Here is a 21,207-nt window from a genome sequence, read left to right as displayed (position 1 = left end):
TTTTTAAAATTTATTTTCAGAAGTTTTAAGTATTCTGTCTCTGCCAGTTTTGTTGGTTGATTTTGGAGATGAGATAAAAATTTAGGACATCTTTCTCCGAAACGTACACCAGTGTGACTCATAGAGAAAATACCTGGGTACTAAACAGTGCAAGTGAAGTTTTATGTTTTTTAACAAAGGTGTGTGTATGAAATGAAGATCAAACATAAAGACACAAAATAAAAATGTATAAAGTCACAAAAAATCAAAGACAAGGTTAAAAGCATGTGAATGTTTTCTAAAAAACTGGCAAAGCTCCACAGGGTTTAAAATATGTGTCGTAACTCTTATGTTTGTTTTAAACCTAAAATATAAAAGCTAAAAGCTTCTTGAGCCCTTTACGATAAATTTTGAAGGAAAACATCACTAATGGGGGTGTCATTCCAGCATCGCTGTGAACAGCTGATGTGATTGGCAAACTCACTATGGAGGCCAGGGACTACAGAGGGTTAAGTGCTGCAGGTTGATGTGAGGCTCTGCAGTAGGACACTGAGACACTGAGAGCTGATATTGCATAAGAGTTCAGCAGGAGCTGGATATCAATATCTGTTCAGAGAAAGAATGAGTCTGTTTACCTGCTAGACGTCTTATCAAGTTTGCCTGCTGAGACGTTTCACCTGCACATGTCTGCAAACACCAAGTCTTAACGCCTCCTGAAGATACCATTCTGGTGAACAGCAGCTCTGGTCCAGCATGTCTGCAGCTGCAACAATGAACCTGTCAGCCGAACTCTGCTCTGAAAGCAGAACTCTGGTGAGGTCAAGCACTGAAGCAGCCAAAGGAAGGTGAGAACCTGATTTCAGGGGATCATTTTCATCCAGATGCTGCTTAGTTCACTTCAATTGAAGTCGGTGGTGTTTAAGGGTTAAGTTAATCAATTATACCTACATGACTGAAAAAAGGAGAAAATGATGATCTTTTTTTTTTTAAATAACTTAACTTTTTTCAAGGATTTCAAGGAACAGATAAAGCCTATCCCATCCACTGTTAGGCAAAGGCGCAATGTACACCCTGGACGGGTCGCCAGTACATTGCAGGATCAAATTTAGGAATAATTCAGGAAGAAATTTCTGCTGGCAACACCTCACCACCAACATTCCATTGTGTTTGCCTTTCAGATAAATTTAAGATAAATGAGGACCAAATGGGGACTAAACTTGTCAATGTAAACATGCTTCCCTTATGCAATTTCTAATCTAATCCATCTCTGTTTCACTCAAACAGTCAACCTTCTTGTCACACAACACTGGCTGAGAACATTACTGCATTTTTCTGCCTCCTGGAGGATTCCACCCAAATAAAAATCTGGACTGAAGCTGCAGCCCTGTCTTTTACAGGAGCAAACAGAAAGATTTAGGCATCAAGGAGATCTCCAAAGGAGTTCAATGCTTTACATTCAGCTCGTTATTTATTAGGCTTTCTCCAGATAAATAGTGAGGCTTGAATGAAGCAGCTTTACTGAGTTGTAGGAGTTCACACAGCAAGAGCTTGAAGGATTTGTCAGGAGCTAAGAGGGAGCAGCAGGAAGTCTGAGGTTCTACTGCGTTCTGTGTCCTTAGAGACCTTCTGAAGAATTCAGAGGGACAGTGTCTCTTTTTTAGTCTCCATAGTGGTTGCATCCAGTTTCTTGGCTCTTTCTTTGCCAGTCTGAGACAAGGTGAAGGCTGGTGATGACTGAAAGTTTCAGCTTGGATGGATCCAGATAAAGTTTTACCACATTTCCTGACATCACAACAACAGAGAACGTTTAGTGAATCTCATAGCTTCATGTTTCCAAGGCAGCTGGGTCTTTTTTTTCTGTGTCTGAGCTTGTTGACCATCAGCTGACTCGGTTTCTTCTCAGTGACCACGTAGATCCATCTGTTCCCAAACAATTTAACTTGAAAGGCCTTCGAGACGGCATTCTGCCGTCAATGTGCTCGACGTTTATGTTCAGTTCCAGTACATACCACGTGGAAACATTCAGATCTGAACAAAGGTCTCTGGAGATCACATATGTAAACACTCCCCACATTGATGGTAGACCGATAGCCTCTGAGCTCTTTGCGTCAAAGTTTGTGGAGAACTCTGTGTTCACTGGAAATGGGCTGTCACATTGCGATGGCACTTTCACACTGGTCCGTTTGGTCCAAACCCCTTGGTTTGCCTGGTTTTCCCCTTTGTTAAACAGATTTAAAAGCTCATCTGAACCTTGGTATGGACTGAACAAATCATTTGGCTTGTGAACCCAGGTGAGACTCAACAACTGCTTGAATCCAGACAGATTTTTCAGAGACCAAGCAGTTGGAAGTTGAGGTAAAAGTGTTTAGATTTTTAATCGGGTTTCTTCTTGAGCTTTTTTGTTTCCATGAAGATCAGAGCTAGTCCAGGGAATACCACCCTCAAGCTGGGGTATAGTCTGCTTCCGTCACTGCTTCACTCTGTGGAGTGAAAACAAGAGACAAACAAAGCTAGATCAAAATTTACAATTTTATTTTTTTGTTTTTTTACTTTTTCAGAGTTCAGTGGACTATCCAATTGAGAAAGCAACATTTATCTCAAAAGAGGAACCTGAGTTCTGAATGTTGAAGAACTGGTCAAAAGCCTCAGCTTTTCACGTAAAGTCTGAAAACAAGTCATTTGTCCCTCTTCGTAAGAGCTAAACTGAGAAAAGCTGCAAAAGCAGAGCATGAAGCACTTTTGTTAGCTCATCGCCCAGCAACAGTGTGGATGCACATGGACTGAATGAGGCTCCAAGAGTCTCACCTCTGCAACCTTCCTTTTCCAGGATTCTGCCAGGTTAGGAGGACTTCCGTAAGTAAAAACTTAAGTAGTAATTGGGTAGTTTTACTCCATTTCATTTATGGAAGTAACTTTGTGTAAAAAAAAAAAAAAAAGATTAAAAGAAAAGTGTCCTTAAAGCTGCATTCACACTGACTTCGCGTGGCGTCGCATCCAGTTTCGACGTTAAGTCAATGTACAGGTGCAATCAGAGGTCCTGCAGTACGTTTTGAGCGTTTGTCGCAAAATGGCGGTCTGGCAGCTGCGCGTTTCGAGTGTCCCAGCGAGTTCAGAGCTCAAATATCTGAACTTCGGCGAAGAAAATGCTTAGCGTAGCATTAAGGACCTCAGCTTTGGCCCCGACGTGTTGATGACTTGACGAGTCGGTGGAGTCCAAAACCAACATTGAGGAGAAGCTGATTGTTCTCCTGAACTTTAAGATATTGTGTTCTTTGTATAGAGACAATAATAAAAATGTCCTCTAAGTTTGTTTTTATTTTTATGTTTTTCCTCCTCCGACTAATGCAGGACAGCAAGTGGTCAAACTGGGTCCCAGAAACACCAAAGTGCTGCTAAAAGGATCCGTCTTTCAGATGCAACTCCTGCAGTAGACGATGAACCTCACCGTACTGGGAGAGTCCCTGAGTGATCACATTAACCCAGACATGGAGGCATGATCTCTGATGCTTTTATAGAACTCTTCAAAATAAATAAAACTGATCTCTCAGCATCGTCCATGCCTTCCTTGCAGTGACTGTGTGTGAGATACACAGATAGACAGTCAATGCTTCCGTGTTGCGATGAGGCGGAAAACTTTGGACAGTGGCTCCTCCCACACACGTCTGAGCTTCTATTTTATGAACACAGTTTTTGACATGTGTCTAAGAGCAAATAACATTTGAACCTTTTTTTTGGTGAGGATGGGTGATAGTTCTTTGCTGATATCGGCCGATAATTGCAAAAGAGAATAGGAGTATAACAATTCATTTTAACAACAATTTGATTCATATCATAATTTGTGGTTGCCAAGCCGATTCACAGTCAATTTCCATTCGTTTTGAATGATCTGATTTGATCTAAGTCACTGACCACAAATCGATCAAGGACATCTTTAGCTAAAACTTGAACCAGTGTGACTCAGATAAATACCTCATGGAAAATCCATTCACATTTTAGTTTCATAAAGTTCAACCCACTGTTGTTCTTCCACACCAAAAATAATTCAAAGGGAACATTATTAGAACTTTCTAGCTCACTGTATGGTCACATGTCTTTGCAAAAATCTAAGTGTTTCCACACATTAGACTGGAATGATGGACTGATCAGTTTTTGCTGATATGACATGTATGTTGTCCGCTGTGATGCACTTAGTCTTTTTCACGTTATATTTAAAAAAAAACCTACTGTACCTCAATCCAAATGGTATTCTCCAAATTAAAATTTTATTTTGAAGCGATCTAAAATGTTATAGTTCAATTGCCTCAGACAGATAAATCTGGTTGAATCATATGAATAGAAATTGATTCATTGATTATTCGTTACACCCCTTCAAGAGACATCATTCTTTTTACTTTGAAAGAGTATTTAGCTGTAACCCTAACAACGTGTGATTTATTCCTACTTAAAAAGACTGCATGTAAGTCATGGTCATAGCAGTGGTGGCTTCTGGATGGAGATATTTGGAACCAACAGTTTTTCCATGTTGGGAGTTATTTCTTTGCTGCAGATACCAGTGTCCAGGTCGTAATCGTTTTAAAAAGGGTTCAGAAGGAGACCTGTGCTGACATTCACTGAGGAAAGTGTGTGCGCCTTAAAAAAGGTTGAGAGGTGAGGTCACTTAAAAGAGGCTGAGGTTATTTATTTGGTTTGCAGTTATCGTGTTCCCGCGTCTCAAAGGCCTGCTGACATTCTCTGGGGTTTCCAGGCAGTGCAGTCAGCATGAAGCAGAAACAAAGAAATTATCCCTTTTATAGCAAAGTGTTTTTGGCTGTCGACCTCTTCCCCTGCCGTGACAACCCCCACTCCCCAACCCAGTCCACACTCAGTTTACCCTGAGCTGCATTTATCAAAGGGGGTTCAGCCACCTTCATCTGTACATGTTCAGGTAAAAGTGTCTCTTCTGATGATTATTTTATACATACTTGACAGAAAAGCTGTCAATCATTGTTAAACTATAGAAAAAGATTCAAACATGGGAGCTCTGAGGGAGTGGAACAAAACCCATAAAAACCCTGTCACTTCACAAAACTTGTCATTAAAACTGCTGCAGAGGCGGACATTGTTCTCATTCTTTTCTCGTTTTCTGACAGAATTTGAAAACAAACGTTTAAAATTGCATTTACAAGCAGATCAAAGCAACAAAACATCTGACCATGTCGCCTTTTTTACAGAAACTCAAAAAAGGGTAGTATTCTGGCTTTTATTTGAGAGAAATCTGTTATAGCAGGAGCAGAAAATCTGGAATCAGCATCAGAATTACTTTATTGATCCCACACGTGGGAAATTTGCTCGTTACCGTAGCAAATGACAGCATTAACATACGAGAAAAAAAAGAATACGAACAATATAATAACAAAAATTTTTAACATAAATGTAAACAATAACGTGGTATAATTTAAAAAGCTATTTACAGACAGTGCAGGTAGAAAGATGTGCAAAAAAATGTGTTCATATTAAGTCAAATTTAGTAAATATATGATTAAACACTTTAAAATATTTGTTTTGTATGCATTTATATTATTTTTTGCATTATATAACATACCATAATTATCTTTTTGATTTTTTTCTTTTAATTAAGATATTTTAATTTGAAAAGGGAACTTTGAAAGCAAAAGAAATACTATCAAATTGGAGTAAAATGTTTAAGTAAATTTTTCATTCTTTTTTGAATTCCTTAATCCTTCAAATTTGGGCTAAAGTAACTCTTTTAACATGTTTAAAGCCATCAAAAAAAACTTGGAGTGAAATGTAGAGATACAATAGATATAACAGTTATTTGTTTTCCTAATATGTACTTCACAGCCTGGTTTTCATAAGCGCTTACAGTTGGTGTTTTAGCTTGCAGAGGTGGTGCTTTGAATCCAAACTTTGGTCTTTCTTTGAGAATCTTCTCAGGATTTCCAGCTTTGTTCAAAGTTGTGGTGATGGTTCACTTCATCTTATAGACACCTGTGCAGGTGAATCCTTTCTAATCTAATGAAAGATGGGATCCAGCAGATCCTTGTGACCCTGAACAAACAGGAACTGGAACAATTGTGGAAAAAAGGAACATCTGTGAGGGTTGAGCGCTTTAGTTTCATCCCTCCTGACTGCCGGAGGCGGTGCTTCAAGCACTAAATAATCCATCCTGCACATGCGTAATTAGAGAATTTACTGACAACAAAGTCACTTGTGACCTCCCGGTGACCCACATGAGGCTAAAAAGTCACCCATCTCGCGAAAAAAAAAAGGAACCCCAGGGACCTGGAACCCAGGTTGTCATCCGGGGTTCATAGAACCGTAGTTACATACGTAACTTTTGTACTGTTTGCTGTTTGTCCTCTGTCAGTCACAGCAGGTTTATGTTGCTCATTATCTACAGCTGTCTTGATTTGTGTTAATGACCCTCAGTGTATATAAGCATCAGATTTTTTACTTCTTCATTGTCAGGTTATCTGTTTTCTCACTATTTTGTTGCTCCATAGGTTTTGTCAAGACAAAGGTTATTTATTGAAGTTTCTTACACCAAGTGTGGACTTCTGCATATTGGGTCCTATAGTAGAATTTGCTGACTCATCAACAATAAGGGAGCAACTCTGGACACAGTCAAACAGTAATGTTGTTTAATGATGAAGCTCATTCCACAGTCAATCGGTATCTCCCAAGAAGGCAAGAGTATGAAGTACCTCAGTCAGGGCGGAGGTTGGGCTCCCAGCTGTCCAGAGTCCAGTTCAAAGCCAAACACACCCTAGGATGAGCCCCGGATGTAAAAGGATCCCCAGTCATATCACATCTGAGCTACCACTGCCAAAAAGCTCAACCCCCAAGGCCAAGGCGCAACCTAGGCCAATCCTGGCCCCTCACCACCTGACGAAGTGTCTGAAGACTTATTTACATTGGTCCATCTGCGGTGCGTCTCTTGACCCCCCCCCCCCCCCCCCACCTCTTCTGTTAGCCCCCTTCATGGTGTGGCAGAGGCTGACTGAGGGGGAGGCCAGCTCCAGACCTCAGCCCTGGATTACAGCTTTGATGATTATAGTTTTCAGCAGCTGGCTCTCAGCTCCTCCAGCTTGCTGAAGCTGCCTAAAGTCACGAACCATCCTCAGACTTCGACGTCACTACTATTTTTGACGTGCAGATAAAGTAGAAATTTGGTGTGGAAACTTTTCTCTTCTCCTTCTTTTATTTCCCCCCAATAAGATGCTCCCCTTCTGCTTCTAAAAGCTAGATCAATGTGAGATGTTTTAGCGTTTTAGAACTTCATTAAAAAGGTGGTTTTGAAACAAATTAGAACAGAGGCAGGAAAAAAAAAACTTAATGCCTCTTTTGCTTTTTTATACCAAAGAAAAAAGCCATCATACCACATAAGACAAGAGAACAATGCCTGAAGCTTGTAATTAAGTTTAAAATGTGGTAACAAAAATATCGAGATTTCCAATTATTTCCAAAGAAGACAAGAAAGAAAGGCCTTGAGGAAATATAAGTCTTTGCCTCACATGGTTCCACTTTACAGGCTCAAAGAGAAACAAACAAATTGCACCTCATTTGGTCGGCTTGAGTATTTTTAACTGCTTTTGGCTGGAAAAGCCGCAGCTCAATCAATGGCATGTTCGAGAACAGCACTGACTCTGCAGAAAACGCCATGTGTGTGCCACAAACACACATACTGTGCAACACACACACAGCAGTTGCAGTTGAGAAAGCTGAGTTTCGGCGTGCACGTGGCCTCGCCTGACTCTCCTCACAGACCGACTGACTTTCACATACAGGCTCACACATCCAGTAGTTCTGGAGGAGAAAGCTGAAGCTGTGGCCTCACTTGACTCCCTATACAGTAGACAGGCGGAGCGGGTGCTGCTCCTGCAGGAGAACACACTGCTTCCAGGCTGACTGTGCCCAAAACTCTTGGTGGATCTGTTTGCTTAAACACAAAGAAGTCCACGAAAGCCACAGGTTCTGTCCTCAGAAATGTTCTCACCTTTGATTTGAAGCCACTTTGATTCTGTTCAGAGGAGAGTGGGCTTTCAAGGAGGAGCCTCGTCCTCTTCAAACAGTCTTTGAAATTGCAAAGACGCTGTCGTTTGTGCTGGTTTTTCCTTGAACAATTGGGTTTTTCGCTGCTTTGTATGAAGCCTAAGCTCTCGTCTGATCTTTAAGCTCACATCTGCTGGTTTTACTGATCACATGATGAGATATTCCAAACTTCCTTGCTCTAATTTTTCTCATTGTTTAGGATTGGTAAAAATTAGACTGTTCAACCCTGTTCCTCAGGATCTACCACTGCTTGTTTTTTGGGATTTTCCTGCTTTGGTTGCAGCCTCTCAGTTGACTAAACTGGTTCCCAGTTCTGATAGACTGATGAAGATTAACAGGCTGCACAAGAAAAATGTTCAAATCTCACAGACTAGAGTCTGGTAGCCTCATAAAGGACATTGACAGCCTTCTTTTCCCACTTTTAGTCCATACGTGGTATTTGCTGATCTATGTTTCCATTTCAATTCAGTTGTTTTGGGTTGAGTCATTTATTGGTATTTCATGAGTGACTGAAATCCATCTGAATTCCATCACAAACAAGGAATGGATTAAAAAAATGAGCGACAAAAAATCGAACTACAACTTAATTTCCGTTACTTTAGAGTCACTTGACCTTTAGAGTGAACTCTAACTGGTAGCAGAAGGAAAGGTGAGCAGGTTCATGCTGGAATTATGAGGCCATAAAATCCTCATTCCTTGATGCTGAGTGCTAGGCAGAGTTAGTCCCATTTATTTTTCTTTTAGAGCTTTCACACCGGGACATTGGTTCGTACTAAAGTTTGCTTCTTTGAGTCTTTTGTGCCCTGGAATGAACAGGCAAACTGTCCAGGGTGTACCCCACCTTTGCCGACTGGGATAGGCTCCAGAAACCCCATGACCTTAAATGGGATTCAACAGGTTTGAAATGTGGATGGATGGAAAGTCCAGAGGACTGAAATGGTACTAGCCAACTGTTAAATTCCTGTTTTGTCTTGTTTTGTTTTTGGTAAGTGATTATTTTAGGCAATAGCACCTTCAAATGAGAAGCTGTTGTACCTTTATAACATTTCCAGGCATTTTGGTCTGCTCTTAATGCACAGTGACAACTACAATCTCCTTGGATTCTGCCAAATGTGTGAAAGTGCCTCCACTGGTCAAGAGGTCAATGGGTACCAATCAAGAGATACCACCGGTACCGAGAGGTCCAGTCATCCATCCATCTGTCCATTCGGTTATCCATCCATCTATCTTTCTGTCCACCTGTGTATTCATCAATCTGTCCATCCATCCATCTGTCTATCCATTCATCTGCCCATCTACAGTATCTTTTCATCCATACATCTATCAGTCCATCCACCTTTCCATCCATCCAGCCGTGGAGCAGATGTAGGGCCGTAGACCTCTGATTGCAGGTTTGATTCCGCCATACCCGCCCATGTGTGGAAGTGTCCTTGGGCAAGACACTGAACCCCACCTTGCCTCTGATGGTTATACGTTGGCACCAGTGTTTGACAGCGGAGTGTGAATGGGTGTGATTGGATGAATGCGGCTGTGACTGTAAAGTACTTTGGGCCTTCAAGGAAAGTCAGAAAAGCGCAATACAAGTATACATCATTTACTATCCAACCATCCATCCATGTTTTTTGGCTTAATACTCTCTTCATAAGGAAATGGGAGGAGCAATTTCCAGCATGCTGCATTCTGACTCCAAACCAACATCCAAACAGAGGTCACGCGTCACCAACTTATCTTATTATAAATAAAATAAAATGGACGGGAGGGAAGGGTAGTGATCTGTTCCTGATTCGCATCTCATCGTCGTGGGAAATTATCCAAGACGAGCTCATGTCCCACAATCTGATTAACTGTAATCTAATTTGGCTTTATGGGTGTTTTCTTGGTGTCAAAGGTGTTTAAGAAACATCTTTACAACAGTTTTATAATCCTGACTGATGTCTTACAGTCAGGCAGCGTCACGAACCATAAGACTTCTAATGGGAAAAGTTCACAAGTCCACCTGAACTATAATCACAGGTTACCTTCCAATGAAGGGATGAGCCTTTATAGAATCACTGGATCCTGACGTTCAGTGGAGTGGGAGCTTTAAAAAGCTCCTCACCCTTGAGAAAGAATTAAATGGTTCTGTTGGAAAATAGAAGATGCTGGTGTCACCAGCTTTGTGTGGATCTGCAGAGGTGAGAGCAGCAACAGGATGTAATCAGCCAGGCATTTCAACAAATACTGTCAACAGAGTGTGAGATGATATTAAAGCCATGTGACACTGACATGAAGACCCGAGGGTTCCCGTCACTGCAGAGCCCAAACAGCTGGGTGGAGTCAGGTGGAACTACACTGGTTTGAAACCAGAAAGTGTTCAATCAGAGCAACGAGCAGCACTGAAGCTCAAGCCACCTTTCTAAGTTCCGGTTGACGTCTAGAGCTATCAAGCTATCAAATCAATCTTCTTTTTTTATAGTGCCATAGGTTGGAGAGTGAGTGAAGCATGAGCATCTGCCCAAAACATTAGTTTAGACCCAGGCTAAGTTCAGGTTTGCTTTGAAGACCATCCATTTTTATAGAGGAATTGTATTTTTGAAAAATGGGATTCTGTATTGTTAACTAAATTTCTAAAACCAATATCAATTACTAAAGGGGAACTTATTCTTATATAAGAACATGATACATGTTGGCATTTACCTCCAGCATTCACTTGCTGCCATCTATATGTCACTACCCATTCAGAGTCCCTGAATAATCAAAGTTTGACCTGGTTTAACTTTCAATGTGCGTTCAGTGGCTGTGCATTTTGTAGTTAAAGGCCAAAAACAGTCATAGTGATGTGTGAGCCAGAGTTTTGAACGCAGAAGCCCAAAACACACAATTACACGTGTTTACATAGACTTTTCATTGGAAGTGGTCACTTGAATTCACTAGCCAAGGCTTGTGTGAATGTACCTTCAAAGTTCCACACACATTAAGATGCTAAAGTGAAGTTTTGGACCTGGGCCATGATACAGTTTTGAGGGTGTACAGGGAAGTGCAACACATTGGAGACATCAAAAAATACTTTGGGTGAGAGCTCAGTGTACCAGACCCCAAGATATTTAAACTCCACCCACCCAGAGAGGACAAACTACCTTTTTCAGCATTTCCGTCAAATTAAATTAAGTTTAAACTTGTTTGTTCCAGTTTACTCTTGTTGAATCTACTAGAATCAGTCTAGATTTTGTTCCAGTTTAGTTCAGTCTGTCTTGTTGGATCCAGTTTATTCAGTCCAGTTAATTTTATTAGTTACTAATGTTTTCCCATATTTTAAGTTTTGTTTGTTTCAGGTAAATTAATGATTTTGTTCTTTCATATTGAAAAACAATAACCTCATTCAGTAAACGTTACACCCTGCCCATCACACTATGCACTGGCTACCAAAAAGAAGGTATCCAGAGCTGCTCTCTGGTTGGTTGACAAGGATTTAGAATAAAGATGCGTCTTTATGTTCAAAGCTGTTCATCAAAGGTCCAGCTGCATCGCCTCTGACAGATGTGTTGAGTTTAGCCTTTGTCCTCTCAACTCCAGGACCCTCAGATTGACTTGTGCTGGAGAAACACACCAGCATGATCCAAAGACTCACAGTTAAGGCACACAGACAATCCTCACATACTTTTTGTTTGAACTGAACACCAACCTTTGTGACATGACAACAGTTTTGTCTGAAAGAACAAGATAAAATCTGTTGCCACAAGGCTAATAGAACTTACGACACGTGTTTTCTAAAAATCTATTATCGCATTATTTCATTAGATTCTGTGAGCCTGCCAGCAGTATCTTCAGACTCTGAACAAACAGTCTTCTCTCATCTGTTTGCTTTGGAACTCTCGAGAAAACAGAAACATTTCTTTATGCCTTTTTGAGACGATACAGAGAAAGCCAGAAAAACAATAGAAACCAATGGAATAAAGTGCCTGATTGCCTTAGATCCAACAAGAAGGTCATAAATTTGCATTCACACACTTTTCATTGAAGAATTCAATAAGATCGACTGTGGTAGTGATAATAGTAACAAACATCAGTATTTAGTGACGATTTAGCATTCACTTTGAATAGTGCACATTTAATCAATGCAATGGAGAATAAAGAATAAGCAAAAGGTATGTAGTTTTGCTGAAAAAAAGGAATGTCTGGAGAACCTAAATATTGTCTAACTTATTGTCTGACTCTTATACAGCTAAAGCCTTGGTCTCATGCACATATACAGGGATTGACCTGTATGGGTACTGCAGGATTTTGGGTTGCCTGTGGAGGGTCATGGACAGGAGCAGGGGTAAGATGCATCGTTGTGTTTCCATTCTTCCCAAATCCTGTGGACTGCGCAATGAGTCTGTTCAAGTGATAAGTGTGTGCTTCTTGCCTGCTCTTATACCCACTTCCATTACCACCCACAGTTCAAAATATGCTCTTTAGGTTAATTGGTGCTTTGAACTTGTCTCCAGATATGAATGAGTATCAGTGGGTGGCACTGCAACGGACTGGTGACTGGGCCAGGGTGTACCCTGCCCTCGCTTAGAAGTAGCTAGGTTGGTTCCAACAGCCCTGTGGCCCCAAATGGAATTCAGCAGGTTCAGAAAATGGATTGATTAAGTTAATTGTTGAATGACACCAAATCTAAACTTGTCATTGCAGCTATAACTGTGTGAATTAACAAACCAAAGCAAGCTATGAATATGTTTGGATAGTGCCAATACAACTTCAGCTAAACTTAGGCAACGTTCTCTGTTGTGTCAGTTGGTTTGTGCATCTCTCCCTTTTTTTTTTAGCAAAAAAGATTTTCTAAGATTGCTAGATGTCGATGTGATTTTATTTAAACTGAAAAAACGAGTCTTTCTCAATAAAGTCATCCAGTGCTCGACCGCGCTGCTGTAAATATCGTCATTGAAAGAGGTGACTCAGAGTTCTGTGATGTCTTAGCTTCAGGTCTGATGAGAAAATCAGAACCTTCTTGATATGAGACTTAAACACAACTGCAATGCTGCAGATGATTATAGTTATTATGTCAGAAATGTAAGCTCCACCTGAGACTGGCAGACGTCAGCTTCAGCCTCAGACTGACAGACGAAACATACAGAGACGAAGCCTTTATTTAGCGAGTGATGAGCAGGCAGCCAGACGGCAAACAGAGGGTTTGGTGTTTAGGACTTAGAGAAAATGAGCGCTCTGATGCTGCAAAATGATCCACAGCTGAGCTGATGATCCATTTCTCTGCTGAGCCAACCTTCACATGCTGGGAGAGTTGCCACACAGCTCAGCTAAAGTGATGCCAGGGTGAGTGAGGGCGTGTTTGTGTGTCATGTCTGCACCCACTAAAGTTATATGCTCACAAAATCTGACTGAAACAGCTCTTTTTTGGTTCTGATTAGACCCTCAAAGTGCTTTATAGTGCTTAGTTGTTTTTTTTTTTAAACTTTAAGCTACACACTGACTGTTGAGATTGGGTATCCAACTGCTAACTTTCTGATCAGCAGAAAACTGTTTTAAACCTCAGAGGCTAAAAAGTAGAGTTTATTAACTCGTAGCACAAAAACATAGACAAGAAAGAACAAAATATTTTCCGTGCGAAACCTGAAATCTTTAAAGATTTATTAGTTCAGTTTTCAGGGATTTTCTTTAAGGATGAATTTTATTTATGTGTTGCATTATTTTAAACTTCCTCTTTTGGAATTTTTTAAATGCATGTAAACAAGAAAAAGTTGCTACATTTACATTTTTGTCTTAAGGAAATTATTCTGTCTCCTTAAATGTTTACCTGTTGAGTGATTGGGTCTACAGTATCTCTTATCTCAAGACTCTTGGCTCGTGTGCATGATTGATTGATTGATTGATTGATTGATTGTCAATGGAGGTCAGTCAACAGTTTTTTGACTGGCCTCTAGTTGGACAATATATTGACTCAACCAAACTCTTGTTTTATTTTGTCACGCCCCATGTGCCCATTTTTGAAACGTTATGTCAAAGCGTCCACCACACTGCTATGTTTATTTTCCACATCCAGAATTCCAAGGGTGACCTCAAAGAGGATCCATACAGTATTTATACACCTGTGGTTCAAACTAATACATGATGTCAATATGTATGACCAGTGGTTAGAAGGTACTGCTTCAACTCAACTGTTGCACCATGTTTCTTTAGGCCTGCAACCGATTGGCAACCTGTTCAGGGTGTAGCTGCCTCCACTCAACAGGAGCTTGGTTTACTCCAGCATTTCTTTTGCCCTGAAAGGAATCACAGCGATGGATATTTCTTCAACCATCTCACAGGTTTTATGACAAGTGACTATGGTGGTAGGATAGTTTTGTGATGTTTTACAGCTTCAGGAAAGCATGTGATAAAAAAGGACAGAGTCAAAGTATTTTTTCCAACCTTTACTTGAGAAGGGATGTCCAGTAAGAGCAGAGCTCCATGAACAATGGTTCTGTTCCATCACAGACATACAGTACTCAAACGACCTAAGGAAACCACACTCGTGGTCATAAAGGAGGGGTATTTAACTTTAATTATTTAACATTCACAGGTTCTCATGCGGGAAGTTCCGCATTTACTGTATAGTGAGCGGTCAGAATACGCAGCCCGCTTTGCTGTTATCTGTGCCGGGACGTGAGCGCCTGCTGCTCCGCTGGCTTCCTTCCACACAACTGCTCCTCTGACCTCCTGTGAAACATTCCTGAAGGACATCCTGAGGACAAACAATGGCAGAGAACAAAGACGTGCAGACGTTCCCAAGCTGCCCTCCACACCCTCCCCCTGGAACAACACCGGGACGGACCGGGCACTGGACGAACACGGCTTTGTTTGAAGGTTCTGCTTCAAATACACCCATCACCTCCACAGACAGTCCTGAATATCCTGAAATTCTGACGTCAGCAGACTTCCCTGTTACCAGCACACATCTGTAATGACCAATCTTAACTGAAACTTTGGCCTGTTCTAACATCATTAATTTAAAGCTCCATCATCAAAAGGTCCATGATAATCCTTTATTTTATTTTAGGATATTTTTGGTCTTGAAAAGCAGAATAAATTGGTCACAGAGAGAACACAACACCATTTGATTCTATGAATACAGATTACCAAAGGTTACAGAAATAACAAAACATAAGACACTGCAAAACTTTATAAAAAAAAACAAAAAACCTACTTCCACAGAACATACAAAACTGTTTCAGGAAAGAGAAGGAACATTTCTTCTAAGAAAGAAAAATTAAATGAAACAAACCTTGTGTAAGGACAACACTAATAAGTATGAGCATTTCTGTCTGTGGGGTAAGGTTGTGAAGTAATATGAAGGAAAGTATCAAAATAAGTCAAAATGTAACACAAATTAAAGCATGAACATTTTGGAAACTTATAATGAGAAGCTTAATGGGACAATCTACATACAATTGTAACAGCTAATTGTTTATTTATACATAATTACTTTGTGTGAATAATTATCACATGTCCAACATGTAAACGTGTACATAAAAATATCATACGATTTGGGTTGGGAATTATTAAAGTTTTCTTCTATCTGTTACTTTTTCAAGAACTTCATCACTTTCTGTTTGCCATGTTTATTCTGATATTTAAAGACCCACTCGAATGAAAAAAGGTTTTTTGGGTGTTTTTTAACATGTTCTTGTGGGGGTTTTCTCATGATGGAGGACAGATAGAAAGACAATTAAGATGAAAACTGCATTTCTGAGTATTTCTTTACTGTGAATACAGAGCAGATACACATTTTAAAGGAAAGATAGGGCAGGATTAAAAAAATTACAAGAAGTATCTGAAAGAGAGTAAGAAGTAAGTCTTATAAAAAAACAAGCTCAAAAAATTGCATAGATACACGTAAACATGAGAGTTTTGAACAGTAAAGACCAAGACGCATACGAGAATTTACATAGACTTTTCATTGAAAGCGGTCGCTTGAACACACATTTCCAAGCCCTATGAACGTTGCATGAGTGTTGTGTTGCATTACTAACGTAAAGTGTTGCATTTTCTCCACGACACAATCAGCAGTTTTCTGTTATTTGCGTAAGCACTTATGACACGACTGTAAAATGTTGCATATCATTGCAGGGCTGCTTTTTTCCGCTTCAGAATAATAGCGTAAACAACAAAAATAATGTAAACACTGGAGCTAAAGCCCCGGTTTTAAAGGGTTAAATGCAGGTGCATGCATGAAGGGTCAAAATGAAAAGTTGCAGTATAGCATCCTGAGGACCAGGGTAGGCAAACACTGCTATGCAGAACTTCTGCACTGACATCCCTTCACACACAGACACGAGTGATGAAAAAGTCTCATATAATAAATGTAATAGATGTTATAAAATATGTAAAAATAATAGTTTAAGCTGGGAGAACCTTCATGAAACAGGAACAATTCAGTTCTGTTCATTAAACACAAGTTAGATGCAGACACTTTTTGCAGAATGCCACAATGATGGTGCATGTGCTCCTATGTGAATGAGTACATGCATCACATGCAGCTTGACTAACCTTCTTACAGAGGTTCATGATTAGCGGAACGTGCATTTCATTGAGCGCTGTTTGTGCTTTTTCTGTTTTCGTTCAGGTTATCTGCTCAGTTTGACCTGCAGATCTGGTTCCTCATTATAGCGCTGAGCCCTGAAGAAGCAGCAGGAAGTCTCGAACCACTTGATGAAGACCGATCCCTTGTTTGACCGAGAGCAGCTCCAGTTCCTGCATCGATCTCTCCAGGACCCCAGAACATTCCAACAGGAAAAAAACAAGTTTCTGGGTCTCGCTGACTGAGAAAGTCTGGATTTAATGGACTCTCCCTCGTGTTTGTTTGACCTGGGACATCTGCTTAAACAACCGACAACCCGGATCAGAGACGGTTTGTTGACTCTGCACTGCCTCCACCAGCTGGTGGTGGGGCCTTCAGTTTCTACGGTGTCCTCTCTGCTCCGACTCCACGCTGCTCCACCCTTCATAGCATTCAGAGAGAGGTGGAGGACAATATTGTTCACTGTGTGCAGTTCCCTGTGATCCATGACCACTACAATTTAAAAGACATTCACACATTAAGTCCAGCCCTCAATGCGGCTGCACAGACACAGTCATAAGAAGTAGATCTTTGTTCTAAAGGAGACTTATCGTGATTCAATGTTTTTTGAACTGAAACAGAAGCTGCTCAAGTCGTGTAATCTCAGAAAGCTGAAAGTGGGAAATTCAATCATCTCTGACATCTTGTGTTTCTCAAAGAGTTTCAATCTCAGTTTTCAGAGTAAACAGATCCATCAGAATATGCTCTGATAAGTAATAGTTTTTGTAGACATAAACTTACAAAAGTTGTTTATTAAAAGACAGGAAAAGTATAATTTCAGGAGAAAAAAGTGAAATTATACACACAAGCCAATGAACAATTTTGTGTATCCATACATAGAGTAAGGCTGTGGAACAGAACCAGTTTACACCAACAATAAATGTAGAAAAACTGTATAATTAGGAATAGAGAAGACTTAAGTAAATTTGACTTGAGTGGGGGTGCACTTGAGTGTGCTTGGGACAAAGGATTTAAAGGGAGCCAAATGAGTGTTTATACATGACAAATGTGAGACAAATGTTCCCATGTGTTAGTTTGTGTGTGCATATGTATCTATGGGTTTAGTCATTTTTCCTGTGACAGATGCAGTGCATTTGTTTGTGTTGATCTTCAAAATCCTAAAGAAGTCATTTCAGAATCAACCTTCACTGCAGATTTCATTTGCAATTCTTCACTCTTACATAAAGAGGTTTTTTTTTATATTTACATTTCTTGTTTTAAAAACTCTGACATACTATATTCTATCTGAGTTTCAACTGATATGCGAGTTTCCGTCTGAATTTCTACTGATCAAAACTCTGATTGTGTTTTTCTTATTCAAATGTTCCAGTGTTTAACCCTTTGTTGTAAACACCATAACGCTTGAGCTCATTCACAGAGCCGTCAGCAACTTTGCAGTCATTTTTAAAGAAAAGTCTATGTAAACGTGCGTAAATGTGTGGTTCGGGCTTCGGATTTCACATTTTTTAACCTGTTTTTGGGCTCTGCGTACAAAACGTGCGGCCATTGAGCATGTGTTGAAAGTGAAACAAGGTCAAACTTTGACCAATCAGGGACTTTTTGCTGGATGGCGTCCCTTTTCAAAAATTTTGGTTTGTGGCCGGCTAGAATTATATGACACCAAGTTTTTCATATATTGGAATAGAGCCGTGAAAGAAAAATTCTGGAGGAAGATTTTGGAATTTTTCACTGCTTCAACATTTTGCACCAAGCCTCTTCTGACTGTAGGTGGTGAACATACACTAGTAGATAAAAAAGAAGCCCCTCCCTGCTATGTGCCCTTTCATAGTCAGGCACTTTTTTATTCTAACCCTGCTCAAACACACCTGCCTTTGATGACTGTCATTGTCAGGCTTCTACAGAGCCTGATTGATGATGACCTGAATCAGATGTACAGAAGCAGGGTAACATGGAAAACATGCAGAACAGTGTGCCTCGAGGACCAAGATTGCGAAACACTGGGCAAAACACACGTTCAAGACTGCACATTTATCATGTTCTTGAACTGTTGAGCGTAGCTTTACACCGTGAATCCAATGATTCTGACTCGCAGAAAAGCGACTTTTATTCTCAGCTTTGCACCGATGTGCAACACATCCCTAATGTAAAGTGTTACATAACGGCAAATGGATGCTTTTTTACCATGACAGAAGCAGCTAAATTGAGTTGTGTAAGTAAAGCACAACACTGTTACACAACAGTGCGAAGCTGCTTTTCCCCGCTCCAGAATCCATTGGAATTACATCAATTGCGTAACTGGTTGAAGAGTAATGGTAGTCAAAAAAATGCCAACATTGGAACTAAAGGTCTGGTGTTGAAGGGTTAACTCTTTCTTTTTTATTAGTTTCAAGTGTTTTGAGAATATTTGACATTGACTGTAGCCTTTAAATAAAAATGTTCCCATGAACGTGGTTGAGCTGCAGAAACTTTGTGTTTCATCGACAGCAACTGCTGAGTAAAATGACTGAATCTGAATGTGAGGGAACCTGTAACCTTGGAAGGGATGCGCTCGGACAAACCTTCACTTTGAGTAAAACATCTCTCCCATGAAGAATGTCAACACGAACTCGTGTAGTTTTTACTTCTGAATTCCACTGAGTCATCCCTGTGTGTCACAAAGCAAACCAGATAGAAGAGTGGCGGGAAGGGATGGCGTTGTGAAAACACAAATCGGCGTACTTCGTCTGTCTGTGACGCCCTGTTGGCTTTTCCACTGGCTGACCTTCAGGTCATTGTGTTGGAGCTTTGGATGGACTGGAACCGGGCCAGCCTGGAACAGAGGATATGAAAACACCCTCTCCCACTCGGTGTGGATAAACTAAGAGAGCAGCAAATACTTGTGGGAACTCCTCTTTCACCTGAGGAGTCAGTTCATAACCCATCTGGCCTCAGTAGGATGCACTCGGAGGGCCTCCCTAGTGTTTATGAGCTGAGGGGTTGGTCCAGAGAGGTGGGAAGGACCGTGCTGGGTGTGAGAACACAGCAGGAAGTTGGCGTTGGTGGTGCCCGTCTCTCCGTCTCTCCTCTTTCTGTCTCTCCAGAGGCTCATTGTGAGCAAACGCACAAAGAGGAAGAGCAAAGCTCTCCTGTCTTTCCTGCCTTTCCTCAGATGTTTCCTGTCATTGTTGGCTAAGCTGATGATGAGCAAGCCTCCCAACTTTGCCTGTTTGGAGACTCAATTTATAGAACTTGTGTTTTATCATGTAAATTAGTTTAGATACATTTTTTATTGCTCTTATGCTATACGCACACCGCTCTCAGAAACGCGCCTTTAAACCACCACTTTCAATGAAAAATCTATGTAAACACACATAAATGTGCGTTTTGGGCTTTCGCATGCAAAACCTTTAAGTCTGTTTTTAGGCTCCACGTGCACACATGTACCCAATCAACATGCATTGAAAGTTAAACCAGTTGAACTTTGACCAATCAGTGACTCGAATTTGGTGGTGACATATGGATGACGTCCCCTTTAATTCACAGAAGAAGAACACATATGGGAATAGATTTACGAGATTTATTTGCTTACAGACCGATTTCTGAAAGCCTGTTTGATTATTCTTCTTTAACAAAATGATTTTAAACCAACTCGTCCTAAAGAGCTGATCTTTGACAGGGTGTTTTTTGACAAACCACATTTTCATATCACCTTTTCAACAGGCTTTTTGTATCAGGCTAATTCACTGCTTTTTGCCTATTTTTTTGGCTGTTTTCAACCAGTTCTTTTCTGAAATGCCGACTTTTAGTGGTGTTTGCTGACAATTCAAATTGTTTATTATTATTTTTTGCATGCAGTCTTTTAACTGTGTAGTTTCAGGTAAGTTTCTTTTTTAAGCTGCTGATCTGTGGCTGGTTTTGACCGGATCAGGGTTGACCTCTTGCCTTCTGAGTGGCTGAACGACTGTCATTGTTATGGCTGTGCCGTAATACTGATTTGTTTGTACTTTTGGAAAGTTTTTCTGTCTCTGTTTTCTTTTGTTTTCTGCTGCAGTGGAAGGTTCTGTCTTTCTTTTTCCCCCCCTCCTATATCTGTTTGCCGATTAGAGTCCCAATTGTCCGGAGCACCTGATTGGCTGAGGACGTCCAGTTTAGGGTTTTAACACTGCCTCATCATCTGTTGGAACACTCCCAGCTAGCAGCCGTAAAGATTTACTTTGTTTGCTTGTTTGGTTCTTGTCTTTTTTTTTTTTTTTAAGTTTTGAGCTTTTCTGTAAATATATTTGCAGTTTATTTGCAGCCTGGGTCCTTTTACAAGCCCCTAGACAGTGGTGTAACAGTCATTCAGCTGATTCCTCAGCCGCTGACATCTAACACATGGTTTCCAAGCGGCCCGCTTCACACCTTGGTGGTACAGGAGAAATTCTGACTGAGCTCAGAGAAATGTACCGATGGCTCGAGGCTCCACACCTCCTCCATGGTAACGTCCACATTCCTGGGAGCTGCTGACCGGCACCAGTGGAATGCAATTAGCACCTATTAGAGAGAACCTGAAGGAGGCCTGTCAGGTCCAAGGTCCGTCCCAACTGCCAACACAGACCAGACCGTGACAAAAACACATCCTAACTGCCAGATGCTGTCACTGCTTCTTTGCTAAGCTA

At 40.7% G+C, this 21,207-nt stretch overlaps 1 long non-coding RNA gene across 1 annotated transcript; it reads left to right on the top strand.

Annotated features, from left to right (window-relative positions):
- The first annotated feature begins 11,496 nt into the window (after positions 1 to 11,496).
- On the top strand, positions 11,497 to 18,038 carry LOC110017684 (uncharacterized). Its single transcript, XR_002293156.2, has 2 exons — positions 11,497 to 14,856; positions 16,616 to 18,038. It is a non-coding gene; the product is annotated as an uncharacterized LOC110017684 (long non-coding RNA).
- The last annotated feature ends 3,169 nt before the right edge of the window (positions 18,039 to 21,207 follow it).

This window comes from Oryzias latipes, chromosome 24 (genome assembly GCF_053564925.1).
Source record: "Oryzias latipes strain Hd-rR chromosome 24, Olatipes_Hd-rR_3.1".
Taxonomy (NCBI): Eukaryota; Metazoa; Chordata; class Actinopteri; order Beloniformes; family Adrianichthyidae; genus Oryzias; species Oryzias latipes.
Note: the sequence above shows the minus strand (reverse complement) of the source record. Positions and strands in the feature narration are given on the sequence as shown.